We start from the raw sequence: 20,438 nt of genomic DNA on the forward strand, positions 1-20,438 counted from the left end.
TTTGTTCTAATCACTTCCAGTCAGGTAGGTAAAATATTAGGCTAATATCTTAATACTGCTCATATGTATCTTTCCACCTATTAACTTTAGTTTGTCAAAATATTGCACTATTTCCTACTTACTAAGTCCTCGTCTATATGATTAGGCAGCTTCCACACATTTTTTCAGTGGTTTAGCCAGCATAAATTAGCTGAACAACATATTCAGTAGTACATTAACTGTGCAGTCAGTGCTGTTATTTACATTTGAGTATCTCCAATATGGCCGCACATCAGGGTAACTGACCAAACGGTGGCATAAGTGCAAACCCTCTATAGTGGCTAATGAACTGGACGTCTCACCCATAGGCTATGCTTTTGCGTTGAAGAATAGGTACAAATACGCACAATAGACTATTCCATTATACAAAATATATAGTGGAGACGTATTACCACTGTTTAAGATAAACAAAAGTAGGTGAACTGTTCAAATATGTGACCCTGGACCACAAAACCAGTCTTAAGTCGCTGGGGTATATTTGTAGCAATAGCCAAAAATACATTGTATGGGTCAAAATTATTGATTTTTCTTTTATGTCAAAAATCATTAGGAAATTAAGTAAAGATCATGTTACATCAAGATTTTTTGTAAAATTCCTACTGTAAACCTATCAAAATGTAATTTTTGATTAGTAATATGCATTGTTAAGAACTTAATTTGGACAACTTTAAAGGTGATTTTCTCAGTATTTTGATTTTTTTGCACCCATAGATTCCAGATTTTCAAATAGATGTATCTCGGCCAAATATTGTCCTATCCTAACAAACTATACATCAGTAGAAAGCTTATTTATTGAGCTTTCATATGATGTATATATCTCAGTTTTGTAAAATTTAACCTTATGACTGGTTTTGTGGTCCAGGGTCACATATGTCAAGACTCATTGACTCTCCAGTGCTAACTGTCAGTGTTGGGGTTAACGCATTACAAGTTACTTCATAATTTATAAGAATATGTCTGGGTAACTTTTTCACAAACGTAACGCCAGTTACTTTGTTTTCCCATTCATTGACTGACAGCTCTCCTGTTCCCATGTTCAGAGAAACTGGGAGTAAGCAGAGGCAATGTGTGCGCTGTGTAAACGTTATGCTTATTGTAGTTCTAGATTAAATGGCAGCATGAATTTACTCATCTCACTTGCACAAAAACAGATTCACCATTTCTCAAAACTATTTTTAGCTGTACAAAACAGCTCGTTTTGCTGCTGGTCATTGCATATTTGTGTGTCTTACCATATTATTTTAATGTATTATCCTAATTATGAACACACTGGTTTGTAGGGAAGACTTTTGTCTGTAGGGAAGACTTTTGTTTTACCGTTCACTACAAGTTGTTATTCTTCTCGTTATTTATAGCGGCTAATGAATGGCATGGCACAGCTGAAAGGTTTGTTTGAGCGGCGCCCTCTACTGTACAGGTGTTGATGTCCTTCTGCTAAAGATTATTCTTGTGTGAAAGGGCTTTTACAATAGCCAAAATAGAGCTTATTTTATATTAAAAACAAACGAGCAACCCCAGATGAGAAGTAGTAAAGCCAAAGTAACTTAACGCATTAATTTTCATAAAAAGTAACCACGTAAAGCAATATTGTATCTTTTCTCAACACTGCTTATTGTTGTAGAGACCAAAAAAAAAAAACATTCACTGTGGCATAGCATGGCTTTCTAACAACAGGGAGTCTCTTGCAATTTATTTCTAGCTTTATTATTGGATTCTCTGTCTGAATGCAACAGATGGTTACTGAGATCTGATTTGTCCTGTGTCAAATGTTATGAAGGAGTAAAAACTCATTTGTATTCACTCTCCTCTTGTATTACACATACATGGTAATTGAGGCATTCAAATGCAACCGCCTTTTAAATCTGCTTCTGTGGACGTTTTAATTGCAAAGAATATGTTGATGAACATGTTCCATTTGCAGTTTGATCTCTGCTGTCACATCTCTTCAAGGTTAACTGGTTCAGAGATTAAATGTTGTGCAGGTTGAGGATTTTGCTCCGTTCTTTTTGCTCTGCTGATTAAATCAATTAAGAATAATAATTAAATAATAAAAGCCAGTTTTTATACAGAGCGAATATAAGGAGTGTTTAATTCGCTGGTGAAGGACATGGTACAAAGTTCCCAAAACTTTCATTTTGTTCTTTAGGTCTGTACTTAATAGACTGTACAAGGTTTCACAATTATAACTACATGTACATTTCAGGCATTTAGCAGGCTGCTGTGCTCAACAGGTAGCAATAGATGCAATATATATATATACAGTCAAGTCTGAAATTATTCATACCCCTGGCAGATTCTGACTTAAAGTTACTTTTATTCAACCAGCAATTTTTTTTGACCGGAAATGACACAGGCTTCTCCCAAAAGATAATAAGACTGTTACAGTCAATGGGAAAATCCAAAGTTCTATACCATTCCAAATAGTCCAAACTGTTCTAAAGCATCCTAATTACCCTGATTTATTGGGAACAGCTGTTTTAATCAACTCAACAGGTGAAAAACAGAAGCTCTCTGCTGTTGGTTTGTGGACAGTCATGGCTAAGACTAAAGAGCTCACTGAGAACCTGCAGCTGTGCATTGTGACTGCTCACAAGTCAGGAAAGGGCTATAAGACCATATCTAAATGTTTTGAAGTTCCAGTGGCTAAAGTGCAAAGTATTATTAAAAAATACAAGATGTTCCACACTGTGAAAAATCTCAGAGGACATGGTCAGAAGCCAAAAGTGACGCCTGTGCTGGCCAGGAGGATAGTGAGAGAGGTAAAAAAGAATCCAAGGATCACCACCAAGGCCATCCTGATGAATCTGGGCTCTGCTGGTGGCAACATCTCAAGGCAGACAGTCCACAGAGACTGCACACCGCTGGGTTCCACGGACGCAGTCCAAGGAGGACACCACTTCTCCAGATAAGGCACACAAAAGCCCGATTGGCCTTTGCAAATGCTCATATGGACAAAGAAGAAGACTTCTGGTCTTCTGTTTCATGGTCAGATGAAACAAAAATTGATGTTGTTGAAATGATGTAGCCTTCATTTGGCGTAAAAAGGGAGAACCCTTCAACTCTAAGAACACCATCCCCACTGTCAAACATGGTGGTGGGAACCTAATGTTTTGGGGGTGTTTTTCAGCCGGTGGACCAGGGAACCTAATCACAGTAAACGGCACCATAAAAAAGGAGCAATACATCAAAATTCTCAACAACAACATCAGGCAGTCTGCAGAGAAACTTGGCCTTGGGCACCAGTGGACATTTCAGCATGACAACGACCCAAAACACACAGCAAAAGTGATGAAGAAATGGTTAGCAGACAAAAACATTAACGTTTTGCAGTGGCCCAGCCAGAGTCCTGACTTAAATCCAATTGAGAATCTGTGGAGGGAGCTAAAGATCAGGGTAATGGCAAGGGGACCCTCCAACCTGAAAGATTTGGAGCTCATCGCTAAAGATGAATGGGCAAAAATACCAGTGGAGACATGCAAAAAGCTGGTCAGCAATTATAGGAAGCGTTTGATTGCTGTAATAGCCAATAAAGGCTTTTCTATTGATTATCGAGAAGGGTATGAATAATTTTGGACATGCCACTTTTTGTTCAAATGTAAATAAAAGATGAGTAATATTTTTTCCACACTGATGCCTCTTGTACATTGTCTGAGAGACATCTGTGTCATTTCTAATAAAAAAAAAAAAACAACTTGCTGGTTGAATAAAAATAACTTTAAGTCAAAATTTGGGATATATATATATATATATATATATATTTATATTTATATTTATATTTATTTATTTATATTTATATATACTGCTGCCGCTCAAAAAGTTGGGATCAGTAAGACTTGTGATGTTTTTTAAAGAAGTCATCAGCTGTTACTCCAGTCTTAAGTGTCACATAATCTTTCAGAAACCATTCTAATATGCTGATTTATTATTAGAATTGTCAATGTTGGAAACAGTTGTGCTGCCAAATATTTTTTTGGAACCTGTAATTCTTTTTTTCCAAGATTCTTTGATGAATAATTTAAAAAGAAAAATACAAATCTTTTCTAACTATGTAAATCTATGCTATCCCTTTTTTATTAATTTAACACATCCTCTGTGAATAAAAGTATTAATTTATTTAAAAAAAAAAAGAAAACTTTTGAACAGTAGTATATATTGTTAGAAACCTTCCTATTTTAAATAAATGCTGTTCTTTTTAACCTTTTATTGATCAAATAATTCTGGGGAAAAAAAGTATCAGAGGTTCCAAAAAAATATTAGCAGCACAACTATTTAGTTTCCAACACTGATAATAAATCAGCATATTAAGAGTAATGATTTTGAAAAATGTGCTTTGTATCACAGGAATAAATTACATTTTAAAATATATTCACATAGAAAACAGTTATTTTAAATTGAAATATTTTTTCTGTATTTTGATCAAATAAATGCAGCCCTGATGAACATAAGAAACCTTTAAAAAATATTAAAAATCTTACTGATCCCAAACTTTTGAGCTGCAGTGTTTATCATTTTTTGTTTTATTAATTAATTAATTAATTAGCTTATGTGATTATACAACATATACCTTTAGATAAAATAACTACAACATGAAATCACGTTTTCATAGAATTTCGTTTTGCAGAGCCAGTGTTTTTGACCGACAATCTCTGTTTAGGTTGTACTGCCCTCTGCTGGAAAGATTTCTTCATTCAACCGGCCAACTGTGTTTCAGCATAAATTAATATTTCACTCCGGATTTTTTTGAGACATTTTTAAATAATCCACTCTGTCACACTTTCTATATTTTAAACCAGATTTTAAATCAGAATAAATTATATCAATAAAAACTGTAATCTGTTTCTCAGACTTTGAGCTTTATGGGGACCATGACTCTTTTCTTCATGATGAAACTCGATTATGTTCTCTAGAACACAATGACCTCTTTATATAATCTCTCTCTTCACCTTAGTATGCGTTACTAGCTAACCACCCAAGTGTGTGTGTGCACGCTCTGCAGTCTTAGTTGACAGATTGCATAACATTCATGAGATTATTTAATATGCACTTTGAGTGTTTACATAACATCTCCCCTGTCTGTGAGCTTAAGAACGGATTTGATGCTGTCTCTAATATTGATGTCGCATATCTGATATCGATAATACTTATATTAATATCTTAATCCTCTCGTGTGCTGAATTTGTTGCTGAAAATGGATTTGGAAGTGTTCTCTATCCAAATGTTTTTTTTATAATCAACATTCAGACCTTTGAATGAATTGACAGCTCACACGCCAGAGGAAGCCCTCCTCCAGTTGTGTCTAATACTTAATGTTATTCAAACCTTACTGAGCTGTAACTCATTAACATGAAGCTTAATTACTCCCTGTCTGCTGTCTTCCTACCACTTAATTTTGAACATTAATTAGCAATGAGAAATAATCTCTAACATTTGATCGAAGCAATCATACATCGGTGATAATAAATCAAGCATGGCGTTACAACAAACAAAAATCTTTGTATATGTGTGTTCAAATGTTAAAAGAATATTCATGCTATATTACAATGAGAATGTTCAAATAAAATAACATGAAGCATTTATTGTATACTCTAGACCAAATCAGTGCTTCAAGGATGGAAAATGCTTTTGATATGTGTGTGTGAATTACATAAAGACTGCTGTCTTATCTTTCAGAATTGTGAACTTAACTTAATTGTGAACAGAATTTAACATTATGACCACCAGATGGGAGACTAGCTCCCTAAAAAGGACAAATAAATGCCATGTAGGGGATTGTACAGTACTTATTATAGACACCACTAGCACAACCACAACTACTCTAGAACCAACACAATGCACAAAACGTGCGTCGATCAACATTTAAAATTAAGCTCAACTGATGGCATTTGTGGAACTTTTTATACGAAGTGAATGATTGCTAGTAAACATTTATAATTGGGACAATTTTTGGAAGACTTGAAATGAAAACTTTCACAAAACATCAGAAATAAAATAAAACAAGAGTAACGTCCTGATGATAGTTTAATCAAAAATGAAAATGACCCTGATTTGTTCATCCTGGGTGTACTGTATATGACTTTCTTAATCCAGACGAATACAATCAAAGTTGTATTACAACATTTCCTGGTTCTTCCCAGCTTTTTAATGGCAGTGAATGGCTGTTGAGATTTTGAAGTCCAATAAAGTAGATTTATCCATCATAAAAGGTCCTCCACACTGCTCCAGGGGGTTAAGGGAGTAGTTCACTTTCAGAACAAAAATTTACAAGTAATGTACTCACCCCCTTGTCATCCAAGATGTTCATGTCTTTCTTTCTTTAGTCGTAAAGAAATGTTTTTTTGATGTTTTTTTGAGGAAAACATTTCAAGATTTCTCTCCATATAATAGACTTCTATGGCACCCCTGAGTTTGAACTTCCAAAATGCAGTTTAAATGCAGTTTCAAAGGGCTCCAAATGATATTTATTTAGAAAATAACCAATCGTTTTGCTACATAAGACCCTTCTTTCCTCGGCTGTGATCGTTTAGAGCCATTTGAAGCTGCATTTTGGAAGTTCAAACTTGAGGGCACCATAGAAGTCTAAAAAAAAACATAAGAAAGACATTATCTGTAAATTTTTGTTCTGAAAGTGAACTACTCCTTTAATAAAGGCCTTTTGAAGTGAATCGAGGCATTTGTGTAAGAAAAATATCTATATTTAAAACTTTATAAACTATAATCTCTAGCTTCCGCTAACTGTCATTCACGAGAGAGTGGTGTTTTGTGAAAATATAAAGCTCTGTGAGAATATTCTAGTCTCACAAGAACCAAGTTTTGTTTACACCTAAGGAAAACCAGTCTTTATAAAGTTTTAAAAATTGATATTTTTCTTTAAAGAAAGCGTTGATTCACTTCAGAAGGTCTTTATTAATCCCCTGGAGCCATGTGGAGCACTTTTTATGATGGATGGATATACTTTTATGATAGATTGATGCACTTTTTTGGTCTTCAAAATCTCAACAGCCATTCACTGCCATTATAAAGCTTGAACGAGCCAAGACATTTTTTAATATAACTAAGATTGTATTTGTCTGAAAGAACAAAGTCATATACATCTAGGATGGCTTGAGGATGAGTAAATCATGGGGTCATTTTCATTTTTGGGTGAATATCCATTTAAACTCAAATAACATTACCAAAAAAAAACAAAAACAAAAAAAAAAAACACTGTGTTTTCACAGTTATTCCAGTTGTCTTTTTTCATTATCTGTAACTGCATGAAAAATACATTTTTGTAATGTGGTTTGAGCTTAAGGATGATTTTGATTTATTTTTTAGTTTAAATTCGGGATTAAAGAAGTGGAGAAAAGTTCAACATTCAATCAACATTATGCCACAAAGGCTATCGAGCTCAGTGTTTATTGAATATTCCTTTAACAGCTTAAAGGAGTAGCATTTTGGAAGTTCAAACTCTGGGGCACTATAGAAGTCCATTATATGGAGAGAAATCCTGAAATGTTTTCCTCAAAAAACATAATTTCCTAACGACTGAAGAAAGACAGACATGAACTTCTTGGATGACAAGGGGGTGAGTACATTATCTGTAAATTTTTGTTCTGAAAGTGAGCTACTTCATTAAGGAACTGATGGCATCAAGGAAGTAGTTGCTGTTTTTTTTTTCTCCATGATTTTTAAGTCAGAGCTTTTAATCACGAGTTAACCCGCTTAGTCTGCTTAGTTTTAGTCTTTAATGCAGACCCCCTGCTGACTTGTCCAGTTAGATTGTGGGTAAAATTTGAGACTCTAATGAATTTCATACTGAAGCCGACATAAACCTGTTACCATCTCATAATGTGTTTCTTCACATTGCTGATGTGGGATTGCAGGAAACATCACACATAACAGTGGTGCAAAAACTATACGACTGAAGGCAGTTCACACCATTAAAATATGAATATCATGTATAGAAAGTTTATACAGTGTGTTGATTCACACATTTCAGAGTCTTTGGTGTTTTGAACACTACACATTTAAATAAGCACACATATCTGACAGGATACTCAAAAACAGTGTTTAAGATGACAGGTTTAAATGTGAACCTGTTTGGAAGTTACAGTACCTAACATGTGACTTTGCACTCATACACTTGCCACATGACACCATGTGACTCCAAGACCTTATACAAACAGAAAGACACAGAGAGAAAAAGAGAGAGAGAGACTGGAATATTTAGTCATCGAATCTAAAAAAAACTGGGTTGTTGATATTTTATGAAGTGAGTGTTGGCGTTCATTGGACTACCGGGTGATGATGCAAATGGCCAATCCGTGAAGGGAATGCTGGATTAGCTCAGAGAATCACCGCATGCAATATTTAGCACTAATCTGTACTCTTAAATCTAACAGGCCCTCCTCATTGAAATCAGTTACACATAAAATCTGTTCTGAGAAACACAGTGGACGTAAGTCAATGCAGTTAAGCCGTCACCTGACTCCAAATAACTGCTATGATGAAACATACTTGGTACTGTACTTTGTTTCAGTTCTGTTTGAGTCTAAATAACAAACTAACATCATTATATTGGTCGTTTTTGAATGTACATGAGGTAGACAGATGAAAGATAAGGAACTTCCTTTGATTCTTGGTTATTTTCAACATATGACTCATAGAAATACTTTTTATGGAGAAGGGAAATTCTTGTTCATAATTGTTCATAATGGTGACTCTAAATTTAAAGTGATAGTTCACCAGTTTATTTACTCTCACGTTCCAAACCTGTATGACTTTCTGAAGGTCAAAGGGGTCTAAAACAAAACTGGACCCCATGGATTTTCATTGTATGAACAAAAAGCATGTAAGACTATAAATTATTCAGAATATCTTCTTTCTTGTTTCCACTTAACAAAGAAAGTCCCAAACCGTGAGCGTCTAAATTATAACAGAATTTTAATTTGGGGGTGAACCAACTCTTTTAAGCCTGTAATTTCTTTATGAACTAGGCCTATACAATTACCGTATGGTATTTCGTGTGTTTAATGAAGTAAACCTTTTAGTTGACCGCTAAGATGCGACATGGAGTTACTCAGACCCTTGTAGGTGCAGACAGTAGTGAGTTATTAATGTACTTCATATTGCAGTGACTCATTCAGTGCGTTGTAAATCTGCCGTAAACAGCACAAACCGCCGCTAGATGTCTCAGCCTCAGTGTTGACAAACAATAAAAGAGTTCAATGTGAACATCAATACATACCCACATTCGGTTAAAACGCTATGCGGGTTTATGGTGGACAAATGTTGCGATTTGTCACTAATCTTCCGTGCCTGTAACACAAAGACACATCCAGTTAACCAGAGAGGTGCTTTTAGCTGGTCCTGACGGGACAAAGCCGCTGCGGTCCCATATAGCCGCTACAGTATATGACGAGCGAGATACAGTATCATAACAGTGAGTGTAAACAATACCCGGATGAAAAAACGCTGCATGTAACAATGATTTTACGGGGACTGGTTTTACTGTACATACACGTGAGAACGATAACCGACTTTTATGTTTTCTTCGTTAAACCTTTGGATACAGAGTTTCACACCTTTGTTGCACTCTTAGTATTCTGGCTGCAACAATGCATGCATGTCTAAGTAGGTCAAGAGAATCGTATTGTTCAGTCAGTGTGTGCTACTGCTCCATCAGTGTGGCGACTATAAGAATAAATGAGTGCAAAATAAAGGAAAAATAATTTAATATCTCTTACATGCCCTTCAAATGATGTATATCTTGCTGCAGAAAACTATTGGGCAGATGCTGATGATATCTGCTTGAGACTCAAGTGTCCATTCCTGTGGATGTCACTTTTTTCTCGGATGTTTCTCGGATTGCTAAATCCGTCTGTCATACCACACATTGTTGTTTTCTGACAAACAATGTTTTGAAAGCATGACAGCCTGTGGCACATGGCATAGTTCTAGTTCTAACTAATGTTTATATTAATATAGTACATCAATAGTAGTTTGACTGTTTTAAAATGAAGCTAAGAATGTAAATGTCTTTACATTTTGGCATTTACTTTTTTTTTTTTTTTGATGTTCATGATGTTATCAAATGGATGTTTTGTATGCAAAAATGTTTGGCTATGAAAACAACACAAGTGGGCTATTGCATTGCATTGACATTTAACTCATCTTTCTGGAAGCATGCCAACAAGTTGTGGGTGGTGTGACACTGTAAACAAAAAAAAAAGAAAGAAAAAAGGTTGAAGTACCATTACTATTGTACCCTTGAGCACGGGACATGCTCTGAAGGACCGTCTCTGTAGTAAATATACATGCAGAATTATTGATGCAGAGGTATGTATTATTGTTTCTTTGTTTGCCATGTTGCACTTACAGCGTTTTAATATATATACATTTGCATATGTAAATTACATTTGCATTTAGTATCTAGCGAGTCCTTTTTCCCACCTTTTGGCATTTACAACATTTTAAGTAAAAATGCACTTGAAAGATAATTAATCTTGCCCCTGGTTTACATATCAAAACAACGTATGCTAAAATGATTTTGCATGTACCTTTATTTAGTTCGCTTGCAATATCTTAAAACAAATGTATATGTAGCCTATAATTGTATTATTATGAACAGAACCAATATGCATTTTAATACCTTTAAATCATTTGAAATTGGTTATTATTTATATCTGCATTACAGTAGAAATAAGTCCCTGCAAAATAATCCAGATCTGAACAATAAGCATGGTTTCGTTACTATTCAAAAATCATTTTCTAGCCATCGTTGCTTCAGACAATGGCAAATCAAATTTGGTGCGAATCACTCTCCGGTCCACATATGCGGCCTAAAATCAACCGTCTAAAACTGATCATTGCGAAAAAGTACAGTCTGTTATGTTCGTCTGCAAGTTTTGGAAACGGCTGGAAGAATGTCCAAATGTTGTATGGAATCGCGCGGTTCCACGCCACAATGTTCCTCAAAATGCTCCAGTCGATCGGAAAGAAGAGGGAGTTAATATGGCTGTCCACAATTTATCTGTCAGTGTAGTAAGCTCGCCTTGTGCTGCCGACACGACGCGCATAACAACCCATTTAGTTCCCATCATTTCAGAGCTTCTTGTCCCCTCCCCTCCAGACACAGACAACAACATACACCTTAATAGGGGCGCGTCTCCGACACAGCCGCCGACCAATAACCCGTCTGTCTGGGCAGAGACCAAGGGGATGAGCGCTCGCCGAGGCCCAATCAGCGCTTTTGTGTTGCCTGCCGGTGCCGGGGACTGGTCGTGAAGAGCTACAGCAGCGCTTCAGGATCGGAGAGTGAACCCGGAGCCAGAGGAACCTGAAGGGTAAAGGCGAGTCAGGTGAGTCCGGGGATCCAGGCGCGGCCTAGCCGGTATCGGATCGGATTGGGGAATTCGGGAGCGATATGCTTTCTAATCGTATCCACATGCGATTCAGCCGTCGTTCGGCGTAAATGAATGGGCTAAGCGGTTAAAAGGGCTTTTGAGGGAGTCTGCTGAGCAGCCAGACAATAGCATAGCGGATTTTGCGTGGAAAGCAAAGCGCTTCTAACACGCAGCAGTTCAAAGTGGCTGGCTAATACTATTAAAATGAGCTCGGGATTGCGCCGTGGCGTATCGCACATCGAGCGGCTATTTCAAGAGCGATTGTGCGAAAAGCCCGTCACGTTTAGCAGGCAACTTTGACAAGTTTACTGGGCAAAGCGGCATTTTATATGTGTGAAACGGCGTTCATTGTTTCATCTGGTGTCTCTAGGGGTTAACCTAGATTGGCGGAGAAAGCCTCGCGTCCTCCCGGCTGTGGCTACAGTAGTGCAGTAGCAGCTCAGACACAATGAAAAAGCCCAACATGTACACACATGCAACGCCATCAAAATATAATCTAACGCTCGTATACCGACGATATCGGCGTAAACGGGCTGTTTAGTGAGTGTTTTGGGGCTGTTCGGGGGAGCGGGCTTTCTCTCTACTGTGCCGAGGGCACACGGATAGTGTACGGTGAGCCTGTACAATTAGAAAAAAAAGATGTCGAAAATGCATCAGCCATTTACGTAAGTGAGGACGTTCTCTCAACTTGCTCCATATGCACGCAAATGGCTGCCCAACACTTGACAGACGTAAGAGTGAAATCTAATTCCAGCGTGAATGCAGGTATTGATCGAAGCCAACAGGGAGTCACTGATAATCGGGGGGAGATGACGTTTAGAAAGAAACTCTGATCAATGATATATGCTCTCTGTTATTCGTTCTCTGCAGACACGTCCAAAGTGAACTGCCTTTACTTTATAGGCTTTATATAGTCGGAGGCTTACTCCAGCAGTCTGATTTGCACAGTTTGACCCCTCAAGAATTTTTCATATGCATTTAGTAGCTAGATGACAGTAGTTTGTTTGTGGAGACTTTTACTTTTTCACCATTTTAAGTAAAAATGCACGTGACAGATAATTCCACTATAGGGCAAATTCTTATTTTGCTACCACCCAAAAGTTTTTAAACATGCACTTTCATTTTTTTTTTCTCATTTTTAAATAAGTTTTACATATAAAGAAATTAACTGTACTACATCAAGTGGGTGCTGCCATGTTGAGATCACATGACTTGCCCATGTCAATCTGGTCTCAAAAGTTACATTTATTTTTTTCATTGGGGAATTGATTTTTAACAACAACTTCAAAAATCATACCTAACGTAAACTAACAAGATTGTTAATCCGTGTTCTTATGCAGTCTGTTTGCATGGTTTTAACCTTTTTACTTTGAAGTAATGGTATTTGACAGTAAAAAACAGTACATTACCCATCATTCTGCAAAGAAATCAATCAGAGAATCTAATCAAGCAAATCACATTAGAATAATTTTTTAGCACTCACTCACTGTCTGTGCTCTCAAACTACCTAAATATTTCTGTATATATTCATTTTTTGCAGTAAATGTAGAATATGTTGTTTCTTTATACACAAAACAGCTTTAAATCAATAGTTTATATATCCATAAATGTGATCCTGGACCACAAAACTCAAGTCTTAAGTAGCTTGGGTATATATGTAGCAATAGCCAATAATACATCGTATGGGTCAAAATAATAGATTTTTCTTTTATGCCAAAAATCATTAGCATATTAAGTAAAGATCATGCTCTTTTAAGATATTTTGTACATTTTTGCACCCTCTGATTCCAGATTTTCAAATGTTGTGTCTCGGCCAATTATTGTCCTGCCCTAACAAACCATATACCAATGGAAAACTTATTTATTCCACTATTCCAAAAATGTATGAATGATTTTGTGTCCTTTCCCTCATTCAAAGTTGTTAGGTCCACAGACTCTTTGTCTGATTTTCTAAAACTACTTTGCTTCAAAACAAAGTTTGATCTTTTGATAGTTTGGTTCATGGCTTACAACTTTTTATCAAAGACTTCAAAAATCCCACTAAGAAAAATGGATGGGAAAAGTACTTCTGGAACCAAGGCCTCTGCAAAAGTGACAGAGTTACTACTACCGCTAATAATAGACATAACATAGCAAACCGAATGAGTTTGAACTCAGTACTGTAGTATGAGACAGACAAAGACACAAAAACGAAAACCCGCAGCTTGGGTATGAACATCACCATAAGGTTTAAAACTGCTAAATGTAAACACAAACCTACTAGGTGCACCTTTTAAGTTCAAGGAATTATTCAGGAAACTAACAGACTTATGTACTCCTAGATATTTTTATAGCATATAAAAGTTTCCCACTTTGACAAGTCACAGAGAAAAAAAGCTCTCCACCCACTGTTATTAAAGTCATTTATACTTATTGTGCAGAGAGAAAGGTCTGCATAGAAGTCAGTGAGCGTGTACTTCTCTAGGAATTACCCTGGTGAAATCATACTAATGTCTGATGTAAGTAATTTGTGTAAACAACAGAGCTGTGAAGAAAAAATATTTTTTTAGCAAGTAGCACATCTAATAAGAGCCAATTGGAGTGTTTTCTGCTAATTTTGAAAAAGGCTGCTGCATACTGTGAGGGGCGCCCCACTAGTATTACATCCTCAAGAGGGGTCCAAACAATGTTCTTATTGACTGTTTTGCTCAAAGGCATTTTGTGTGGACTGTTCCCCCTCCTCCCCCTCAGGCGGAAGATACTTGGCAGCGTGGTATTTATTTTTCTACCTTTTTTTGGGCTATTCATCACTTTAGTCGGTGCACCCGAGCTTATGGCCATCGTCTGTGAAAGGATTTTATGCAGTTTGTTCTCTTTAATTTCCATGGTGCACGGGCACCTTATTGCTAGTGACTGTCTGGTTTTGTTAAGCCCACAAAACCTGTGAAGTGCGGTGCCAGGTGATAAGATGGAATACACTGAGATGAGCAAAGACTCTAAGCTCAAGTTATCAATGTAGATTTCATCATAGATCTGTCATGGTTTAAAGGTACCCGTTCAAGTACCTGTTCTACCTAAACCTGCTGCACACCAGATCTCATGTTAGTACTAGTGCTTTAGCACAACATTGGCATTCCCATGCTGAATGCATGGATTTTCAATATGAATAGCCTAATGCATATTTTCAAGTGGTTTGTGATTCAGGGCTTAAGCCTTGTGCTGTGAATAGTTTACCTAAAATGTGCATCTTTTTTCATTTGCTCACCTTTGTCATTTCTAAATCTGTATGACTTTCTTCTTTGAATTGCAATGTTTGTAAAATGAGTCAAAAATTGCTAACATTCTTTAAAATGAGACCCTGGACCACAAAACCAGTCTTAAAGGGATAGTTCACCCAAAAATGAAAATTTGATGTTTATCTGCTTACCCCCAGGGCATCCAAGATGTAGGTGACTTTGTTTCCTCAGCAGAACACAAATGAAGATTTTTAACAAAAACCAGTGCAGTCTGCCAGCCAAATAATAGAGGTGGATGGGCACCAAACCTTTAAAAGTAAACAAAAACATGCACAGACAAATCCAAATTACACCCTGCGGCTCGTGACGATACATTGATGTCTTAAGACATGAAACGATCGTTTTTTGTGAGAAACTGAACAGTATTTATATCATTTTTTACCTTTGATACACAGCCACGTCCATCTGTCCTGAGCACGAGCTTAACATCCGGCTCGTGACGTGTATGCGCTCTGGCGTAGAATACGCAAACACCGTAAGGGGAAATCGGTTAAAAGTCCTGGATGAGTTTGTGCAAGCAAATGTAATCTTTTAGCTTTAAATCGGTTTGAACAATCAGGATAAGCGCAAGTAATTACCATTTTGAATAGCCAATATACCCACAGTCTCTGTGCACTGTGTAAACAATGAGTGTCGTATACATGCGACAGATCGCTTCCGACGTTTGCGTATACTACGTCAGAGCGCGTTCACATGTAACTAGCCGAAAGCTAAACTCGTGCTCAGGAGAGATGGACGTGGCTTTGTATCAAAGGTAAAAATTGATATAAATACTGTTCAGTTTCTCACAAAAAACGATCGTTTCGTGTCTTAGGACATCAATGTATCGTCACGAGCCGCAGGGTGTAATTTGGATTTGTCTGTGTATGTTTTTCTTTCCTCTAAAGATTTGGTAACCATTGACTGCCATTATTTGACTGACAGACTGCACCGGTTTTTGTTAAAATTCTTCGTTTGTGTTCTGCTGAGGAAACAAAGTCACCTACATCTTGGATGCCCTGGAGGTAAGCAAATAAACATCAAATTATCATTTTTGGGTGAACTATCCCTTTAAGTAGCATAGGTGTATTTGTAGCAATAGCCAATAATACATTGTATGGGTCAAAATGATCAATTTTGCTTTTATGGCAAAAATCATTAGGATATTAAGTAAAGATCATGTTCCATGAAGATATTTAGTACATTTCCTACCGTAAATATATCAAAACTTAATTTTTGATTAGTAATATGCATTGCTAAGAACTTCATTTGGACGACTTTTCTCAATATCTAGATTTCTTTTTGCACCCTTAGATATCAGATTTTCAAGTAGACGTATCTCAGCCAAATATTGTCCTAGCAAGCCTAACAAACCATACATCAATTGTAAGCTTATTTATTCAGCTTTCAGATTATGTAAATCTCAATTAAAAAAAAATTGACACTTATGACTGGTTTTGTGATGACTTTTGTTCTCTATAAGAACAAAAGTCACATGAGGGTGGGTAAATAATTGCTTTTATTTTGTATGAACTTTCCCTTTTTATAAGGATTCTTAAGTGCAGAATTACTGTCAACACACCTAAAGACTTTCTATATTCAGGTGATTCTGTGTTAGATCATATTTGGAGTTCACACTTAACTCAACCTCGATTCAATCATGGGTTCTTCCATGCCATTGAAGAAGACATTTGAGAGGGAAATCACATTTAGAACTGGATATTGACTCTTGGATCAGAAAGAGTACTTGACTTGGCTGGGTTTCAGGACTGCTGAATGGTCAGAAAAGGTAGTGTTTAGAATTAGCAGTGCCCCTTTGGCAAACGTATTGAGTAGACACAACAAAACGACTTGCTCTGTAAACATGCGCCATGAGATTTACGGCAGTGCAATATGATGATGTGGACCCAAGTTGTGCTAGTTTTGTAAAACGAACCCTCACTGCGACAGTCCTGAGAGCCGGGGCATTGACACTCAGATGTCCTCTCATTGATCCCATACCCTTCAACGCACCTTCAGTGTCGTTAGTGATATTTTAAAGCTGGTTGGAATGAGAGGAAAATGTTCACGTCCAGTAGTTTTTTGGTTTTGTGTGATAGTGGGTTTAAAAAAGACCCTCTGGACCGAAGTGTCAGGCCCAAAAGGGTTTGATTCATTGGCTCTTGGATAAGCTAGGAGCTGCTGCTTGCCCTTTCCCCAGATAAGGTTTATTGGTCTAGGAAACAATATGAGCACATGTCTTTTGGCTTTATAAAGCAGTGTAATGGACAACATCATTACCTCAGACCTTCCCATTGACATCATAGAGAAATTAGTCTGTCATATACTTCAGGAATGTTTTTGATTACATTTGAATTGCGCTTTGAAGTTTAGTTACAGAGTTACAAACCTTAATCGCATATAGCCTTCTGTAAGTTTTCAATAATTAATGTTCACTGCGGTTTATCATTTATCCACATTTCGGTATTTGAACTAAAGTTTTCCATAGATCAATTTGTAATCAAGTGGTGTTCATACTAGTTATTTGTGGTTTGTCTTTGATGAAAGTCACACCGTATATCTTCCGTCTTCCGTTTTCATTGACTATATGAGAAGGTCTGATTGATGCCTTCTCAAAATCAGGGCTCATTTCATGACCCATAGTTATGTAAAATTGAGACCTGAATGTTTTGAAAAGAAAGAAATCAGGATAATTACCCCCTTAATCAGAAACATTACGTTTATTTCAAAATTTTCCCAAGCGAAAATCCTTTGAGGGTGAGAAGTCTTGTCAGTTGCTTGTACATGCTGCTAATTGATATGATGTTAATGAATGTGAAGTGATAAATCTAGATCAGTGAAAGAAGTGCAAATAAAAAGAAAAGTATGTCAGACTGTTTTTGGGACTGATACCAATCTGTGTCAGTGATTAGTAGTATACAGTAGGAGGTGTTTTCTAAAGGGTTAAGTTTTAGGAGTGTGCGATATATGTTGTAATTGTTGTTTTAACGATGCGCAATTTGACATTATCGAGTATATCGCAAAAAACAAACAAAACACACCTACGCATAACGTTACATTACATAAGTACGCATTTAGAGTGCTCATTGCATGATTCAGTCTATTAAAATGCATTTAGAATGATCACATAATTCAAAATATGGGGGCAGAAAATTCATGTAGTTAATCAATATCACACAAAGAGTGTTTTTGTCAAAAATCAGTACGATAACAAATGTGATATTAATTTTATACAACAGTTAAATAAACAAGTTAATATTAAAAGACTTACGTTTTAGATAGCGTATTTCCTAGTTTTGCTTAAATTGCACAGCACTGTTTTTTGTCTCTGAGCAACATGACGGTGTTTCGTTCCTGAATGAATGAACCGTTTAAATTATTTTTTTCTTTCAATATCGCACACCCCTAGAAGTTAACATTCTGTCATCATTTATTCACCCCAATGTCATTTCAAACATGTATGACTTTTTTTGTTAGACAACAACTAAAAAGATATTCTAGAAGGTTTTTACTCAGACAATATACTAAAAGACATTTTTTAGAAAGTCTCTCCTGGAAAAATTGTAGAATTTTTATCTTTGAATTAAAAGATTCTATGTTTTTTTTTTTTTTTTTTTTAATCAGTACTTTTGTTGTTCCTTTTGTTTTTGTATAGTGATTGCTTCTTGCAGAAGTGTTACATTATTGTAAATGATGTATTGAAATAATACTGTTAATATCGGCATGAATATAGCTATTGTTGCTGATATGGCATAAATAAATACACAAAATCTTTTAGATATTGTTTTAACAGTTTTGTCCACACAATGAAAGTCAGTGTTGTCCAAAACAACATTGGACCCCATTGACTTCCACTGTGAGGAAAAAAAACACTAAAACATTCTTCAAACTATCATCTTTTGTGTTCCACAGAAGAAAGTCATTTAGATTGGATAGTGTTGTTATCATAGTTTAAAACTGTTAAACATTGTTTTCATTTATTGAACTACAGCTGAAATAAGCGATTAATATTTGATGAGTGAAAATTAGAAATGTTGACTGAAATAACTAATAAGGTTAAGTTGATTGACCTTAAAAATTGAAATAGTTCAATAAAAACTGAAATGTAAGTTTTATATACACACTATAATAGTATTATGGTTCAGAATGACAAGAGGGTGAGTAAATGATTTTCAGTTCTTCCTTTTAGGGTGGACTGTCTCTTTAAATCTTTAGAAAATCCATTTCGCATTAGAACAACTTGAAGAAGGAAAAATCTGCTTAGATGTGGCCTCGTTTATAGACAAGATTTTTCCTCATAATGTTGAAGAAGTGCATATGGCTAAGCTAAAATAAATAACTGATTTGTAAAGCAATCTGTTTCATTTGCATCACACTGTTTTCGAGGTATCCGAAACCCTCTGGTGGTCGTCGGTTGCACAGGGACCTTTGACTCCTCAGCTTTTTCCGCTCAGCTCTGTCAGTTGCTGATTAATTATTCTCCACCATTTTAGTTGTGAGATCTTAGGTGGGCACAGTGAGCAGGTACCGAGAGGGAATGTTTCAGTCGGCTGTAATGCGTCGCATGTATGTTGGTGCGCGGGTCTTGTTAACACCTGAATGGGGAGGCTGCGTTCTGCGGGCCTCATGCAAGGCTTATTAAACCCCACGCAGAAACAATCAGCCCAGATGAATGGCTTCCTGTGAAGTTTAATTAGAGGGCCTCCCTGATGCTTTAGCTGGATAAACAGCAGCAAGAAACGACATGACGGGCCTCTTACGTTGATTCTTGAAGAATGCGTGGATGTGAAGAGCAAGAAGCCCAACCGGAGACGGAGATGTTTTTAGGTTTAGGAATGTTGTCGTTTGTGCTTTTTTCTTCCCCTTTTCCCCGGCGGATGGTGTCTGACCATCCCAATCGCGAAATAGATGAGTTTTTCAAGCTTCACGAGTCTCGGCCGTCATGAGAGCTCCGGATTGTTGTTAATTTGCTCGACGTCTCTCAAGTGGGATTTCTCTGAAGATGAGGTGTGGACTGCATTAATTGCGGCGGGTCCAGGTATTGGCTTTGGTTGAAAAATTCAGAAGTATTGATTCAGGCCAAGCTGTTTTCATCATTCCGCAATGTATTACATTGTAGCGAGACGGAAGCTGTGAGTGAATATGAAGCGCATAGACCCGTTTTATGATTACAGTGGGAGGTATAGGCGTATAGTCCCCAGATGGGTGGCTTTCGTAGTGCGAGGTTCTCCGGCTGCTTGTTTCGGCAGCGAGAGGGCTGTGTGATGGCTTGAGCTGATCGAAGGACTGCTGGAACACTTAATTCAGTGCAATATGAAAGAGCAAGCGGAACCCATCCGAAGCATTTCTCTGTGGAACCATCTTAGTTTTCATGGCCCGGGGGCTAGTTTGTCTATTAAAGTTGATGGGCCTGACATTGTGTGTGGCGTTGCATCATTTATTCAAGCTAAAGTAGACTTAGAAATGTTTTTGTTTTGACTGTGTAGTCATAAACTTCTCTTTTTATTATTGTGACATTAGCCAACAAATTGGCATGTTATTTAAAACCTGTGACTTCCTTTCTTCTGCAGAACACAAAATAAGATACAAAAAAAAAATACGAAGTCGGGGTCTGATAATATTTTTGGATCCAATTGACTTTCATTGTATGGACAAAAACAGCTGTCCACAGAAAGAAAGTCTTTCAGTTTTCATTACATTTTTGGCCACCTTTAAGTCAATAAGTCAGTTATATTTGGAAATGTATTATGACAAAACATAA

The 20,438-nt window shown here is 36.7% G+C and overlaps 1 protein-coding gene across 1 annotated transcript in view; it reads left to right on the forward strand.

The window, feature by feature from the left end:
• The first annotated feature begins 10,559 nt into the window (after positions 1 to 10,559).
• Positions 10,560 to 20,438, forward strand: part of gatad2b (GATA zinc finger domain containing 2B) — a 60,207-nt gene continuing 50,328 nt past the window's right edge. The window contains exon 1 of the mRNA XM_073821861.1: positions 10,560 to 11,378. The gene's annotated coding sequence lies outside the window, so the exon portion shown is untranslated. The remainder of the gene's footprint in view (positions 11,379 to 20,438) is intronic.

Source organism: Garra rufa, chromosome 17, assembly GCF_049309525.1.
Source record: "Garra rufa chromosome 17, GarRuf1.0, whole genome shotgun sequence".
NCBI lineage: Eukaryota > Metazoa > Chordata > Actinopteri > Cypriniformes > Cyprinidae > Garra > Garra rufa.